Source organism: Gymnoscopelus microlampas (assembly GCF_963454915.1).
Source record: "Gymnoscopelus microlampas genome assembly, chromosome: 7".
In the NCBI taxonomy this organism is placed as follows: domain Eukaryota; kingdom Metazoa; phylum Chordata; class Actinopteri; order Myctophiformes; family Myctophidae; genus Gymnoscopelus; species Gymnoscopelus microlampas.
The window spans coordinates 8,677,667-8,693,197 of record NC_139944.1 but is presented as its reverse complement, the minus strand read 5'-3'; the positions used below and the strand labels follow the sequence as shown (position 1 = coordinate 8,693,197).

The 15,531-nt window shown below is 42.6% G+C and overlaps 2 protein-coding genes across 3 annotated transcripts in view; one reads left to right on the top strand and one right to left on the bottom strand.

Annotated features, from left to right (window-relative positions):
* Positions 1 to 780, top strand: part of slc38a3b (solute carrier family 38 member 3b) — a 271,863-nt gene extending 271,083 nt beyond the window's left edge. The window contains exon 18 of the transcript XR_014601213.1: positions 761 to 780. The gene's annotated coding sequence lies outside the window, so the exon portion shown is untranslated. The remainder of the gene's footprint in view (positions 1 to 760) is intronic.
* uba7 (ubiquitin-like modifier activating enzyme 7) overlaps positions 1 to 15,531 on the bottom strand; it is a 137,454-nt gene that overhangs the window by 41,407 nt on the left and 80,516 nt on the right. The window lies entirely within an intron of this gene.

Here is a 15,531-nt window from a genome sequence, read left to right as displayed (position 1 = left end):
TCTAAAACAGCTGCGGTTCTGTACGGCTGCACATTCCCATCTTCAAGGATGGGATTACATGAAAATGGGCTTGATGACAAAATTGTTTTCATCTGTTTTAGGGGGTTTAGGTTAAAATTCCACTAGAGTCTATCAAACAAGGGGGAACTTTCAGTTCCCTGGCAAACCAGAGCTATAGCCCGATATTGGAGTAAACTGAACCCCCAAATAAAGTCAGTAGTAAAAACTGTGCTCTATATACGCTGATTCATAAAAAAAGGACACCACTTTTTTCCAGATGGGAAAAGAAACAACACCAATGCACCACAGTCATGGGAAACATCTTTCCCCCAAAAATGTAAAATGTAATTTGAATTGTATGGAAAGACATGAACTACATTGTTCTCTTTGCACAATGTATTTAGTGGACACTACAGTAACTAAATCCATTTACTTGAGTACTGTACCGTACATTTTAGAGTCTTTATTTTTTGCTTCTGTTTTTTTGCCAGCTGATGACTTTCACTGCAGCTACATTTCAAATAGAAATATTGTTCTTTTGACTCCAACTACATTTCTAGGAATGGACTCTTGGGAGGACCCAAACATTGAAGAATATATGACGAATTAACAACTTAAGCCCTATTTTAAATATAGTGAAAATATCAAATCTATGAGAGCTTGTAGATCTGCTATTTTCAAAATGAAAATATACTTATGTAGCATATAGTCAAATCATTTTGACTTTTTAGTATTTACTTGAGTATATCGTCTCTGTCAGGTGGAAACCTCATATGTCCAAAACTGTTACTTTTCAGGATTAAAAAGCAAAAAAAAGCAAAAGTAGCAGACCTACAAGCTGAAAACGCGTTTCAAGCTTGTGGTGGATCTGCTACTTAGAATATTGAGATAAGAGGTTTCTGCCCGACAGACAACAACAGCAACGATAGACTGTATTTATGTGACTATTTAGTATTTCCCTGTTGTTCGACTAGAGTTCATGCTTTACTCTGCTTATTCTGGTTTTGCACTTTTAAGTCGCTCTGGATAAGAGCATCTGTTAACTGCCTGAATTGTAAATTGTAAATGTAAAAGTCCCAGGCAGGTTCCCCTGTGTTCATTAGTGTAAAAAAACAGTTTTTTATGTGGTTTGTTAGAAGCTGATGATCAGATGAAAACCCACCATCAGCAACCACATGGCAGAGGCCTCTCAACAGGAAACACATGGACAACTGCTTTCACATAGGACAGGTTGTGTGTGTGTGTGTGTGTGTGTGTGTGTGTGTGTGTGTGTGTGTGTGTGTGTGCGTGCGTGCGTGCGTGCGTGCGTGCGTGCGTGTGTGTGTCTATGCGTGCCTCTGTGTGTGTGTGTGTGTGTGTGTGTGTGTGTGTGTGTGTGTGTGTGTGTGTGTGTGTGTGCGCGCACGCACGCGTGGGTGTGTGTTTGCTTGTATTATACTTGTGAGGGCCAAACGTCCCCACGAGTAGAACCCCATAGTAGAACAGTGGTTCTCAAACTTTTTCATGTTAAGGACCCCCAAATTGACCCTTATTAAACCATGGACCCCTATTAGAAAAGACATGCCGGGATCCCCCATAAGAGAAGATTTTTTTCGGCTCTAGCGGTGATTCTCAACCATTTTCATTTCAAGGACCCCCAGTTTGACATGCATTAGGCTACAGACCCACGTTTAACGGCATTTCTATCTCTGGGACCCCAATTTATATTGTATAATCAATGTTAATTTAACTCAGAGAGTGTACAAATGGAACCAAACAGACACATAAGGGTCCATTTGGTTCCTAACTGTCTACAGTATCATTTATCCCACTTTGAGAACCACTGTAGTAGAATTTGAGTAATAGACATTGTGAGGACCATTTTCCTGGTCCTTACAAGATAAATGGTTGTTTTACGCTTAAAGGGGAGTTAGGCTCACAATTAGGGAAAGATTTAGGTTGGGGTTAGGATTAGACATTAGAGGTTAGGTTAAGGGGTTGGGGTTTAGAGTTATGTCTGATTCATACACCGGTGACACATTGTGAGCTTGCAGATCAGTTTTTTTTGCGTGCTACTTTTCTGCTATTTTGAAGCTGTCCTAAAATTTTGATGTCCTCACAAGTGTAGTCAATGTGTGCATGTGCGTGTGCGTGTGCGTGTGTGTGTGTGTGTGTGTGTGTGTGTGTGTGTGTGTGTGTGTGTGTGTGTGTGTGTGCGTGCGTGTGCGTGAGTGCGGCCAGGATAGGCCAGGATAAAAAGGCCTCTTTGATGCAAAACATCAAGTTAATCCATTAACGTCATTTAGCCTACAGGGCTTGCCTTTTACATTCAATTATTCTGCTCATAATCACCAGTTAGACCTCAACATTTTTCACAACACTTCCTGCTCCATTTTATTATGTTGTTGTAAAATCCTAAACATCAATTATTACTATAGCTTTGTATCCTCAAATATACTTAGGTAAACACTGTAGACTAAAGTGGATTTGCAGGACACTACAAGTTTGCTTTCTATTAGAAACAGTAATATCCTTAGTGTTAATCTAACTCAGAGAGGGTACAAATGGAACCAAACAGACGATTACAGGGCCATTTTGGTTCCATTTGCCTTATGCAGACTTCCTTTCTTATGTGGTCTGTGGAAATGCTTTTGTTTACTATGTTTTGCACCTAACCTGTGTGGACCTACTCTTTTACACCTTATGTCTAATGTCATGTATATATACCCTGATAATATAAACCCTATGTTTCCCAAACAGTGGGTTACCTGGGACCCATCTTTGGACGCAAACCCATTTTTATGGGTCGTGAGTAAATATTCCTTTTTTGCATTTAGATAAATACATGAAAGAAATCTTCATTATTATTTCCAAAGACTTTTCTAAAGAATTTCAATCCATAACATAAATCCATAAATACAAAAAAAAAGTGGAAGAAATTGTGAAAATAGCCGATCTACAAGCTCACAACGTTGCGATGCAACGTGTTGTGAGCTTATAGATTGACTATTTCCCCAATTATATTGCATTAATTCATCGATTTCTGGTCCGTTTGGGTCGCATGGAGACGACAAATGTATCTTTTGGGTATCAGCTGAAAAGGTTCGGGAACCACTGATCTAACCACAGAAAAGGAACTCCTTCAAAGGCTGCATGCAAATGGTCTATAACTGTATTCCATATGCTTAATAACTTCACAACTCCAATTAGTGCATTCACTAACATGTGCACTCCAGCCCATAAAAGCAGCATGCATTCTCCCATCAGCCCAGTCATAAATGCAGAGGGGTTTTCAAAGATCCTTTAACTGTATTTTTAAACTATTCAGACTCCATACGTCTCTTCATATGGCACATTAAGTGATGCAATTAAACAACACTTTAATAATAATAAACTAGTACTAAAGGGTTAGGCTTGATTTATACTTCATTTCATTGGGTATAAATGTACAATCTCAGATCAAGCTCCGATTAAGCGCAGATCAACAAGCTCACAAAGAGTTGCGTGGAACGCATTGTGAGCTTGTTGTAGATTGGCTATTTTCAGCGCACGACACTGGCAGACAACAAAGTAATAATGTCTTCAACCTGAACTTAGATATAGGTAAACAAAATCTTATAAGCGAGGCATCTAGAGTACATAAAATGGGAAAAGTAATCATTTGAGTCTTTGCGTAAAAGTCTTTAGTAAAAGAAACAAAAGAGGAGCGATAATGCCAGCAGATGACTAACTTGACTTAATGATCCAAAAATACAATGTGATCGACCACAGCACTAGGCTATAGGGCCAAAGCGTACAATGGCACCACCAAACAAAACAGAAAGAGTGCTGAACAACAGAAGGCACAAGCCGTCGGTGTTGAGTACAGATCATTCGTTATCCCCTGAGCGCCATTCATGTCTGGGTCTTGAGTTACATTTTACACAATGCAGTCCCATGCCGGGGCTCCCTGAGGACTGCTGCAGGCTGCAGATCATGTTCACCTTGGTTCTTACTGGCACAGCGCAGGCAGGCAGACCAACACGCAAACCTAACCCAACCACATGTGCTGACTGAGGTAACCCCCGTCCCCCCCTTTGTCCCCCCTGTCTCAGCCTGTCCCGTTTTTGTGTGGCAGATGTGTGCCCTGCAATTACGAGAGAGAGCTCAAATCACCAATAAGACTCTGCCACCGACATTCCTTCCAATGCATGGAAAACAAACCTATGGTTCGCCTTGTATAGAATGGATGGAAAGCAAACCTATCGGTTGTCCTTGCGTAGAATCACTACCGAACGGAGGTGCCAACATGGTGGTTTGTTCCTGGTACGCTCAGAGGTGCAAGACCACAACGTTCATCCCTGGGAGAGTTTGCAGTGGTGGACGAAGTACTGCAGATTTAAAAGCAATACCACAATGCAGAAATACTCTGTTCTGAGTAGTCCTGCATTAAAAATGTTATGTGAGTAAACATAGAGAGGGATTGGCGTCAGAATATACTTAAAGTAATACAATAAAAATACTCATCTTGACTAACTTTCCAAATCTGTGCAAAGTTTTTTTTTTTAAGTTTTCAAATAATTGCAGTGGTGGAGTAAAAAGTACAATATACAGAGCAGAGTATCAAAACATGGAAATGCTAAACTAAAAGTACGTCAAAAGTGCAGTACCTGAGTTAATGTACTTAGGTTACAGTTACAGTACAGTTATGTGAGTACTGTACATAAGTAATTATTTTCAGTATCTGAACTATACTTAAGCTTTTCTTTCTTCTTCTTTTTTTTTACGTATGACGTTCACTCAACTACATTGATCCTTCTACATTGATAACGTAATGTACATATCTTCCTGGACAATGCCACTTCTAAAGCCCCTGGAGGGATTTTAGGCATTCTTCCTCACATTCTACTTAAAGGGATAGTTCACCCCCTGTCGCATTCCTAATCCAATAATTTGATGACCGGCAGCGGTTCCGGTAGGAGACACAAAGAGTCTCCTTTGTGTCTTCTACCGGAACCGCTGCCTACCGGTCCGCTGCTCATCAAATTATTGGCCTAGGAATGCGACAAAAACAAAAAAATATCCATGAATTCAAGTCTCCATGGGGTGACTAATCAATAAAAACAACGTAATAAACAAACAAACAAACATATAATTCAAAGGAGGTGACCCCCGGGACCCAAACCTACAAAACAAAAAAATACCTAATGAATGAACCACTTATGCCCTATTTAAAAAATAGTGAAAATAGCAGATATACAAGCCCACAACACTGTGAGCTTGTACATCTGCTATTTTAAAAGTTTTTCGTTTGTTAGTTTTTTGGAAATTTTCTATTTCATCCCAGGGAGAGGATTGAGTGGAAAGAAAAGTGGATGTCAGAGGTAACAGCAAAGGCCTCGTCTCGACCTGGTGCACTATGCAGACGCTCACACCGGGACAATGTGGTTTCAATAGAACACTTCCTGTGAAGGCAGGAAACAGTCTTCACTTCTTTCTGGCGGCGCACAAAGCAGCAGTGTCTGTGGGCGCCGACCTTGGGAGTGAAGGTTCCCTGGGATCAAGGGAGCTGCCTCCATCGCTGCTAATTCAATTAGGAGAGAGAGAGAGAGACGGCGAGAGGGGCACGGAGGCAGCGAGAGGAGGGGGTACACGGGGGGGGGGGGGGGGGGGGATCTGATGGGAGAGGGACAGGATGCAGCAGTCCAGCGTGCAGCGGTGGGGGAAAGTAAATAAGTACATTTTACTTAAGTACTGTACTTACAATTATGTTTTACTTACAACTTGAGAATGTGTGACATGGGACATTCTGCATAATGAGTACTTTAAGGATATTCTGATGCCTATACTTCTGTACTTTTACAAGTCAAATGTTGAATACACTAATAAGACTATTTCTACATTGTAGTATTGCTACTTTTATTACGTTTAAAGGTATAGTTCACCCCCAAAATTACTTTTTTTCCTAACGATTAGTCACCCCATGGAGACTCGAATTCATGGATTTGTTTTTGTTTTTGTCGCATTCCTAAGCCAATAATTTGATGACCAGCGAACCGGTTGGCAGCGGTTCCGGTAGTAGACACAAAGGAGACTCTTTGTGTCTACTACCGGAACCGCTGGCGGTCATCAAAATATTGGCTGAGGAATGCAACAAAAACAAAGAAATATCCAAATATCCAGTATAGAAAAAAAGTTCATTTTTGGGTGAACTATCCCTTTAAGGTATAACTACAACTTCCACCACTGCAAGGAAGGGTGCGTGTGTGGCTGATGGGAGAGGAGACAGCGGCCCAGCGTGCTGCAGACCAGTAAAGATCACTTACTAGACAAGCTTATACGTTGGCACCGAGCGCCGGCCCAGTCGGCTCAGGGGAAATAACCCAGAATGATTAAATACCCAGCTGAAGCCCTGACTCCTCTGTCCTCGCCTGGGGCCACATGTTTCTGCAGCTTTTGCTTTTTACCGGGGCTCCGCTTTCACCTCACAGCACCCAGCGGCCCCATTAGGGGCCCGCCCGCCCAGCCTCCCCGTGTGTCACAGGCAGCGTGCAGATACTAGCACTGATAACAAAGCCAGTCACCCAAAAAAAACACAGGACGCGACACTGCCGTCTTTGTGGGCCTGGTTTAAGATTACGCAACACGTAACGGCACACAACATGTATGATCTATGATAACAAACAGATTAGCTCATACTGTAGCTGGGCACGTGACGTGTTATTCTATTGATGCCAGATCTTTGGGTCCCATGCCAATCCGGATTTAAGAGAGTTCTAGACCCGTGGTTCTCAAACTTTTTCATGTTAATGACCCCCAGATTGACACTTTGTGTGGACCCCCATTTAAAATGATATGCCAGGGACCACCATAAGAGAAGATTTTTACGGCTCTATAGCAGTGATTCTCAACCATTTTGATTTTAATTACCCCCAGTTTGACATGCATTAGGCTACGGACCCCCATTTAATGGCATTTCTATCTCTGGGACCCCAATGTATATTGTAAAATCAGTGTTAATCTAACTCTGAGAGTGTACAAATGGATTTGGTTCCATTTGTACACTCTTAGAGTTACAGACCCATAAGGGTCTATTTGGTTCCTAATCTATCATTTAGCTGGGGACCCCCTGGAACTCCCTCAAGGACCCCATGGGGTCCCCGGACCACACTTTGAAAACCAATGTTCTAGACCACAGATTAATGATGTTTTGACTCGTATTTTGCAAAAGAGTGCTAAATCTTTAAATCAGTTTTAAAAAATGTAACTACTTGATGTTACTACATTTCCTGTTTTGAGAACATTTAGTGTGTAAGCAAACCAAGTGGTACAGAAGGGGGTATAGCTCAGTGGTAGAGCATTTGACTGCAGATCAAGAGGTCCCCGGTTCAAATCCGGGTGCCCCCTCAGCTTTGGAAAAAATGCATTGTTATATATTATACTGCCACCAAAACGTGGAATGACCTATACCAGAAGACATAAAGGACTCCCTAACCAAATTCAAAACTAACCGCTCCCCTACTTTTTCTGTATATAACTTCCATTTGTTTCGTAGTATATTTTGTATTGTCTGTATTATATATATTACTGATGAATTGAGTACAAAGGACCACAATGGAAACAAGCCCCTGGGTCTTTTTGTGTTATCCTTTTAGCATAACCTTTGACTGTACCACCTATACTGTTTGTTAATAAGCATGTTAATAAAGCCTACAATCAATCAATCATTCAATACGAATAAACACAAATAACATTTTGATAGAATTGAAAAGTGCCAACAGGCCTTAAAAAAAAAAAAAGATCTGGTTCAGATCTTTTACAAGTTGTGAACACATCTCTTCACACAGGCCCTGAAAGCAGCAACATCAAGCCACTCTCAAAAAAGAACAATCTAGAGACGTACAAATAAACACATATTGCCATAACTTTTCAAGTAGCCTACTACTACTAAAGAACTTGCGTTGGCCGGGAATCGAACCCGGGTCAACTGCTTGGAAGGCAGCTATGCTCACCACTATACCACCAACGCTCTCTAGCTTACTGCCGTATTTACATAAGAGAGGGAAGGAGTCAGCCTCCCCTTTGACAATGGCTGTTACAGGCAGACCTGGCTCCTAAGAGAAGACAGACTGTGAAACCACTGCACACAGATTAGGGGGAAACCAAGCTACTGATGTTTAACTACCCGCCCACAAGACAGCATTTTGTCGTTGAAAATTGTTGCCTATAATGACGTGCAAGGACAACACATTGCCAGTTAAAAATGGGGACACGTCGACTGCATAATTGCCTCTATGCACAGCAGCCATATTGGGAATGAATTGGGCCCCTTCCTTACTTCCTTCACAGGTGTTACCAATAATACTAATTAAGGCTCCGTTCCATTTAGTGTAGCACAGTGGTTGTCTTATTTTCAAGGACCCCCATGACTCTGAGAGTGTACAAATGGAACCAAATGGGTCCATTTGTACACTCTCAGAGTTACACACCCACCATAAGGGGCTATTTGGAGTGTTTCTAGTGAGCCAACATGCACAATATCAGCACCCTGACCAGAATGGAACAGAGCCTTCATTAGTATCATTGGTAACACCTGTGAAGGAAGTAAGAAGAGGCCCAATTTCTTTCCAATATGGCTGCTGTGCATAGAGCCTATTGCCGATACAGTAAATAATGACTGATATATCTGCCAGACCGATGTATATGGGGGGTGCATTTCGCCTTTCCGACATGTCGCCTTTCCGACCTTAACGAACCCTATACCTAACCCTAACCCTAACTGCACGCGGAAGCCACTAGTCGGAGTGGCGAGATGTCGGAATGGAAGGAGCACCCCGTATATGGGTCAGGCTTTATCATGCATGCATGTCTACATGTATTATCAGAACAATGACATGGCTACCACAGAAGTAAGTACAATAGTGCATCCTGAATTCCCCCCCGGGAATGAATAACGGTTTATCTTATCTTATCTTAATATACAAACATGCAAGTGGGTTTTACTGTCCGTGTTTGATCCACATGATTGGAGAGATACATGTATATTTTGGTGGAAGGCCCCAACGATTGTGAGTGTGCTCGAGCACACCTGACTTTATCCTGCTTATAGAAAAAGTAAGTAAACATTCAGAAATCAGACGCATCATTCTGAACCCTTGACCCTTGATTTATGTCAGATTGAATTGTAAACAGAAAATTGTTATAGGCAGTGGCTTTAGAGGTAGAGCGGGAATCTGAAGGTTCCCAGTTCAATGCACGGCTCTCCCTGGGTTAGTGTCCTTGAGCAAGACACTGAGCATCGAACTGCTCCCGCTTGTTGGTGCCTTCCATGGTTTCCTCTGCTGTCAGTTTGTGAATGTGTCAATGTGAAGGGGTGAATGCAATGCTCATTGCAAAGCGCTTTGGATAAAGGCGACGCATACAGTATATAAATGCAACATTTATGTACGGTACTGACAAGTGTGAAGCCTTCAAGGGTTCAACTTCTTGCCATTATTGTGTCACCGTAGATTATAAAGACATACCACATGACTTAGTAACAATATACCATGTACAAAGACTTTAGACGTCATAGCCAGGTTAGATTATTATTATACCACACCTATCAATCCTCCCATTGAAGATATCACCAATATCCTGAGTCACATCAAGGATAATCTGTCAAGACAGATTCAGAGCACTGCATCTTCCAATTCAAAGGAAAAAAATAACGTGTTTTTTTTTTTTGCCGGTGGGTTCCCATATTGCATCATGGCAAGGTAAGTACACAACCAAAACCTCTAAGTGACATGTCACGCTAGCATTTCTACAAGCTGTTCTAGGAGCTAATTATCAGCTAATCATCAGTTTCAGAGTCAGGTTTCGCTGCTCTTTAGGTTTGTTCCATGTGGTATGACCTGTGCTTTGGCCCCGACTCCAAAACATAAACATGACGGGGAAAAGTGATACTAAGAGTTGCAACGCAGAGCTGAAAAAGGGCAGCTTCCCGTTTGTTTACATATTTCTGACGATACAGACGATAACAACTGTAGGGAAAAAGCCAGGGGAGCGTCCTATTTTAGGAAACAGCTGCTTTTAAAACAACAATTTCCGGAAGAGGGCTCGGGCGACGGACGGTGGGAAAAATGGTGGTGATTTGTCTTATAATGTGTGGAACTGTGAGTAAAACTGTGACGCATGCAGAGAGCAGAGAATCCAGACCAACATGGAGTATAAAGATCTTTATCTACTGGCCTTGTCGCGCTCAATGACCTGAAGATAGTGTAGGTCACTGGCTCTCAACATGGGGTCCAGGGACAACCCAGGGGGTCCCTGAGGGGGGCTCCAGGGGGTCCCCATGCAGCGAAGTGATTGATAGTTAGGAACCAAATGGACCCTTATGGGTTTGTAACTCAGAGAATGCACAAATGGAACCAAGTGGAGCCGTTCCATTTGTGCACTCTCAGAGGTAGATTAAGATTAGATTTTTTGTTTAGATTAGATTCATTCTTTTAAACAAATAAAGTTGCCATCAAACTCATAATAACATAATACATTATTTTTTATGTATATTATTATCATTATTTAAGGACACAATCCAAAAATGGGGCACCAGGTCTGGAGACCCCCGGGGGTCCTTGAGGGGGTTCCAGGAGGTCCCCAGCAGACCTTGATGCTAATATAGCATCAAAATCAGTTAAACCACTTTAACCCTATATATATACATCGGCTATTTGATCTACAAGCTCACTGTAAATCTCCTATTTAAAAAGAAATCTGGAAAATTCAACATAAATGTGGAAACACAAATCTTGTATGAGGATCCCTGGCCCAAAATGTTTTCCGATGGGCAGTCCATGGCCAAATACAATATATCATTTGGGGGTCCTTAGCGAGACAATGTTTGAGAACCACTGTTGTAGACCTGCAGTGGGCGGACCACCGGGGGTGGGGGGATGAACAGGGAGACTTTGACTGTGGATATTTGATATTAATGAACTGAGGGTGATCTCCCAGTGCTCAGTGCACAGTGAAACGGAGCCAGCATGGTCCTCCATGTCAGATCACACTGATATCCAACAGCTGCACGTCTGCACTCGCCTGCTTCAAAAGAACACTAATAAAAACCCTCTCCTCGGATCCGTCAGCACTGGTGGAAAGTACATTTACTCAAGTACAATTTTGAGGTACTTTGGGAACTTTTGGGAAACCCTAGAGATGGTTGTGTGAAAAATCCCAGTAGATCTGCGGTTATTGATATACCAGCCCGTTTCGCATCACAAACCATGCCCCGTTCAAAGTCACTTAAGTCTCCTTTCATCTAGCCTCGGAAACCCAGGCGCTGGAATCCAGCGCCTGGGTTTCGCTCCGCCCTTCAAGACCATCGATTGGGCTCGTTCTTTCAGTCTACCTTTCATCAGAATGGGGAACATTCTGATGCTCAGTTTGAACTGCAGCAGATTGTCTGGACCATGTGTACATGCCTAAATGCATTGAGTTGCTGCCATGTGATTGGCTGATTCGAAGTTTACATTAAGGAGCAAGTGTCCCTACTACAGTGGCCCGTGAGTGTAGATACCAGTCGTCCTCTCTCTCTCTCTCTCTTAAACCTGTCTCTACGCCGTTACTTGACTATTCGAATAGGATCGATAGGGGTTGAGCGACACATTTTAGAAACAGACTATGTACTCGGTACGTTGTTATTGTGCTCAGGCTCTGACTTTCCTCGGAGGATGGTGGGTGGATGTAAGCTAATCGGACGGATAGATGACAGATTTATTTTCTTGGCAGAAACATCAAAGCTCAAAGGATTTCCTACTCAGATAGGTTGATCTCTATCGCTCCCTTTCTCTACCCCTCTCTCTCTCTCTGTTTGTCTGTCTGTCGCCTCTCTGTGTCTCTCTCTCTGTCTCTCTGTCTCTCTCTCTTTCTCTCTCTCCCCCTGGGATTGTGTTTGTGTAAGTCCATGTGTCCCTCAGTCATCAGTGCATACCCATATTCAACTCACCAAGTCCCCCCTCACCCCCTCAGCGCCCACCCAGAAATTCAGCCAAGCCTTATCCATCTGGTGGCCTCCTGTGTGTCTCTCTCTCTCTCTCTCTCTCTCTCTCTCTCTCTCTCTCTCTCTCTCTCTCTCTCTCTCTCTCTCTCTCTCTCTCTCTCTCTCTCTCTCTCTCTCTCTCTCTCTCTCTCTCTCTCTCTCTCTCTCTCTCTCTCTCTCTCTCTCTCTCTCTCTCTCTCTCTCTCTCTCTCTCTCTTTCTCTCTGTGTGTTTTAAACAAAGCTGTTTCAAAGCTAAGACCACAAAATGTACCGCCGTTTTGACAAAAAAAGAAAAGAAAAAATTGTTGGCGTCTGGAAAAGCTCCTCCCACTCCCTCACTATACTCCATTATAAATGATCAGCCTTGTTAGTGATGTCAGGTGCGACCGCGGCGTGACTGCTGGCGCTCTCTGGGTGAATCAACCGTTCCGTGGTCGTTGGACAGCGTTTTGAGTGTCCCGGCCAGGAAAACGCAGGAGAATTTGGAGGAGACGCAAGGAACTCAAGGAACACTAGGGAATGCGATACAAGGCAGACCTGTACTGAGTCAGTGCCTCGTGTCACTGCTCCCCTCACGTCGCAGGGGGACTTCCCCCATGACTCACCGAGCCTGTCCTCTTCTCCTCTCCATCTGCACACATTCAGGTGCCATCAGTGCATGTTTTGGCTGAATGACATTACTTCAAAACAATAGCATGACTACTTCAAACTTTTGTCTCGATTACGATTAATGAACGATTCTAACATTAAAGAAAACTAGACCATACCCGTCGGGGGGTATGAGCACCCAAAGTGCGTCATGGTCCGCTTGTTTCACGGATGTGGCGACACCGGCGCTTGTTTCACACACATGATTTGGCAACCCGGGAGTCAGCGGACACAAAAACGCTAATAAACAGCTGACATTTGGGGAAAGCGAAAAACAGGCTTCGGTGTTCAGTGCACATTGTAATGGTCAACGGGTGTGTGCAAATGCAGATCCATAGCTCCAGCCACTGAGGAGAACCGGGCAGAAGAGTTTTGGGGACGCACAGACAGACGCACAGAGCTTTGTAGAATTATAGGAGGATAGGATGATAGTGAAAGTAGCCTATCTACAAGCTCACAATACAGCTTGTACTATAATATCGGCACAATTCAACGCTACCATTGTACATTGTGCAACAAAGTATAATACAGGCTTAAGAATTTGAATGTTTTCGTGTCGATTTGTTGATATGTAAGACATTTTAAAACAAATTATAAAAAATAACGAGTGCACGTTAGTAACGTGACCTCTTTTCCCCAGAGTTGCTGTGCTTCCTTGTCTCCATGGATGGTGATTGTGGAGTATGCAGACCCCTAGGGTGCGGATGGAGGGTCTCCATGGACTATGGATGTGGACTGTTATTATAGCTGTTATTGTTATTATTGTTGTTTCTGTGCATCTCTCTCCCCCACTCCCGCATTCTTTCTCTCTCTCTCTCTCTCTGCTTCTCCCTCTCTCCCTCTCTTTTTCTGTTTGTCTCTCTCTCTCCCTCCCTTTCTCCCCCACCCTCTATCCACCTCTCTCTCTCTTTCTCTCCCCCTCACCCCCTGAACCTAAGTCAGGGTTCCAAGTCTCTGTCTCTCAACCCAACCGGTCAAAGCAGATGGCCGCCCACCTAAAGTCAGGTTATGTTTTAGGTTTCTTCCTGTTTTTTTCCCCTTGCCACCATCACTAAGGGGCCTGTAAAGTGTCACCATGAGATACCGTTTGCTGTGATTTGGGGCTATAAAAGTTAAATGACACGACTTGAACTGCAGAGAAAACATAATTGCAATACATATTCAAAGTACAGCTGCTCTATCTGCCGATTTGTCATATTCCCTCCTGATTGGCGAATTCAGAAAATTGCTGGCCCACAATTACCTACCTGACCTGGCGGAGACCTGTGCTCCGAGGAGCACTTTTTCTAGTTATTTTAGTTCAAACAGGGGGTCTGTGGTCTAATGCACTGTTTCCCAAACTATTTTAACCCATTTTTATGGGTCATGAGTAAATAGCCTTTTTTCACTTCTTACATTTCGTTTTTAATTATCATTAGGCCTATTTCAAAAGATTTTCCAAAATAATCTAAAATACATTCAGAATTCTTCAACATTTTTCCAAAGAATATCATAAATAAATTGAAAAAAAATCAAAGAAATTCCACAAATGATAAATATCAAACTGCGGGCACAGGCCTGCATTCAAAGCAGTGAGTAGCAGAGCACAGCTGTCCCTGTCATCATGGCACCTCGTCACGCAGCTGTGTTCCTGGCTCTGCTTGTAACCATAGCTGTAACCAGAGCTGCACTGTCTCAGCGCGCCGTGTCACCGCTCGCCTCACGTCCCAGAGGGGGACAGAGTAATGCCACTGCCCAGTGGTGAAAAGTAAATAAGTACATTTACTCAAGCACTGTACTTAAGTACAATTTTGAGGCACTTTTACTTTACTGGAGTATTTCCAATTGTCTATACTTTTACTTCTACTCCACTACATCTCAGAGGCAAATATTGTACTTTTACTCCACTACACTTATTTGAAAACTTAGTTACTGGTTACTTTGCATTTGAAAATAGCCGATCTACAAGCTCACAATGTGTCGCATCGCGACGCATTGTGAGCTTGAAGATTTGCTATTTTGAAACATTTTAGTACTTTTACTTTTGGTTCTCTAAGTAAATTTTTTACTACTTTTGTACTTTTACTCAAGTATATTTTTAATTCCGGACTTTTACTTGTAACAGAGTACTTCTACATTGCAGTATTGATACTTTTACTTAAGTAAAAGATGTGAGTACTTTTTCCACCAATGCCACTGCCTGACCCCGTTCCACCCCGCTCTTTTAGGCGGGGGTCCGACTCCAGACCAAAGCCCCTGGTGAGAGAGCACGTCCAGCCTCTCAAGTCCAATGGTGGAAGAAGTAGTCAGTAGTTGTGTTTACTTAACAGCTTAAGCCCTACAATTTGGTTGACCGTAGTCCCCCCAGGGCTCTACGCTAGTGGCCTACTATTTTCTGTGAAGGTAACACACACACACACACACGAAGGTTTCCCCACAATACAGATGCTGGGGTTTACAAGTAAAAGTACCAAAACTTAATTAAAGAAATACACTGTCACAAGTAAAAGGGCCTGATTCAAAAGGTTACTTGAGTAAAAATACTCAAATATCGCTATCAAAATGTACTTACACTACCAAAGTAAAAGTACTCTCACATTTTCGAATAGACAGAGTATAAAATCAAAGGGTTTAAATGGCTAATAAATTATCTAAATCTACAAAGTAACTAGTAACTAAAGTTTTCAAATAACTGTAGTGGATTAAAAAGTGCAATATCTGTCTCTGAGATGCTGTGGAGTAGAAGTATAAAGTATTGAAAAATTGACATAGATATTCAAGTAAAGTAAAAGTACCTCAAAGTTGAATTTAAGTACAGCACTTGAGTAAATGTACTTAGTTTCTTTCAAGCCTAACTCCTTCCAGAGGTGAACTATCAAGGGGCAGGCATGAAAGGCAGGCATTACTTCACCAGGCACGTTCTCCA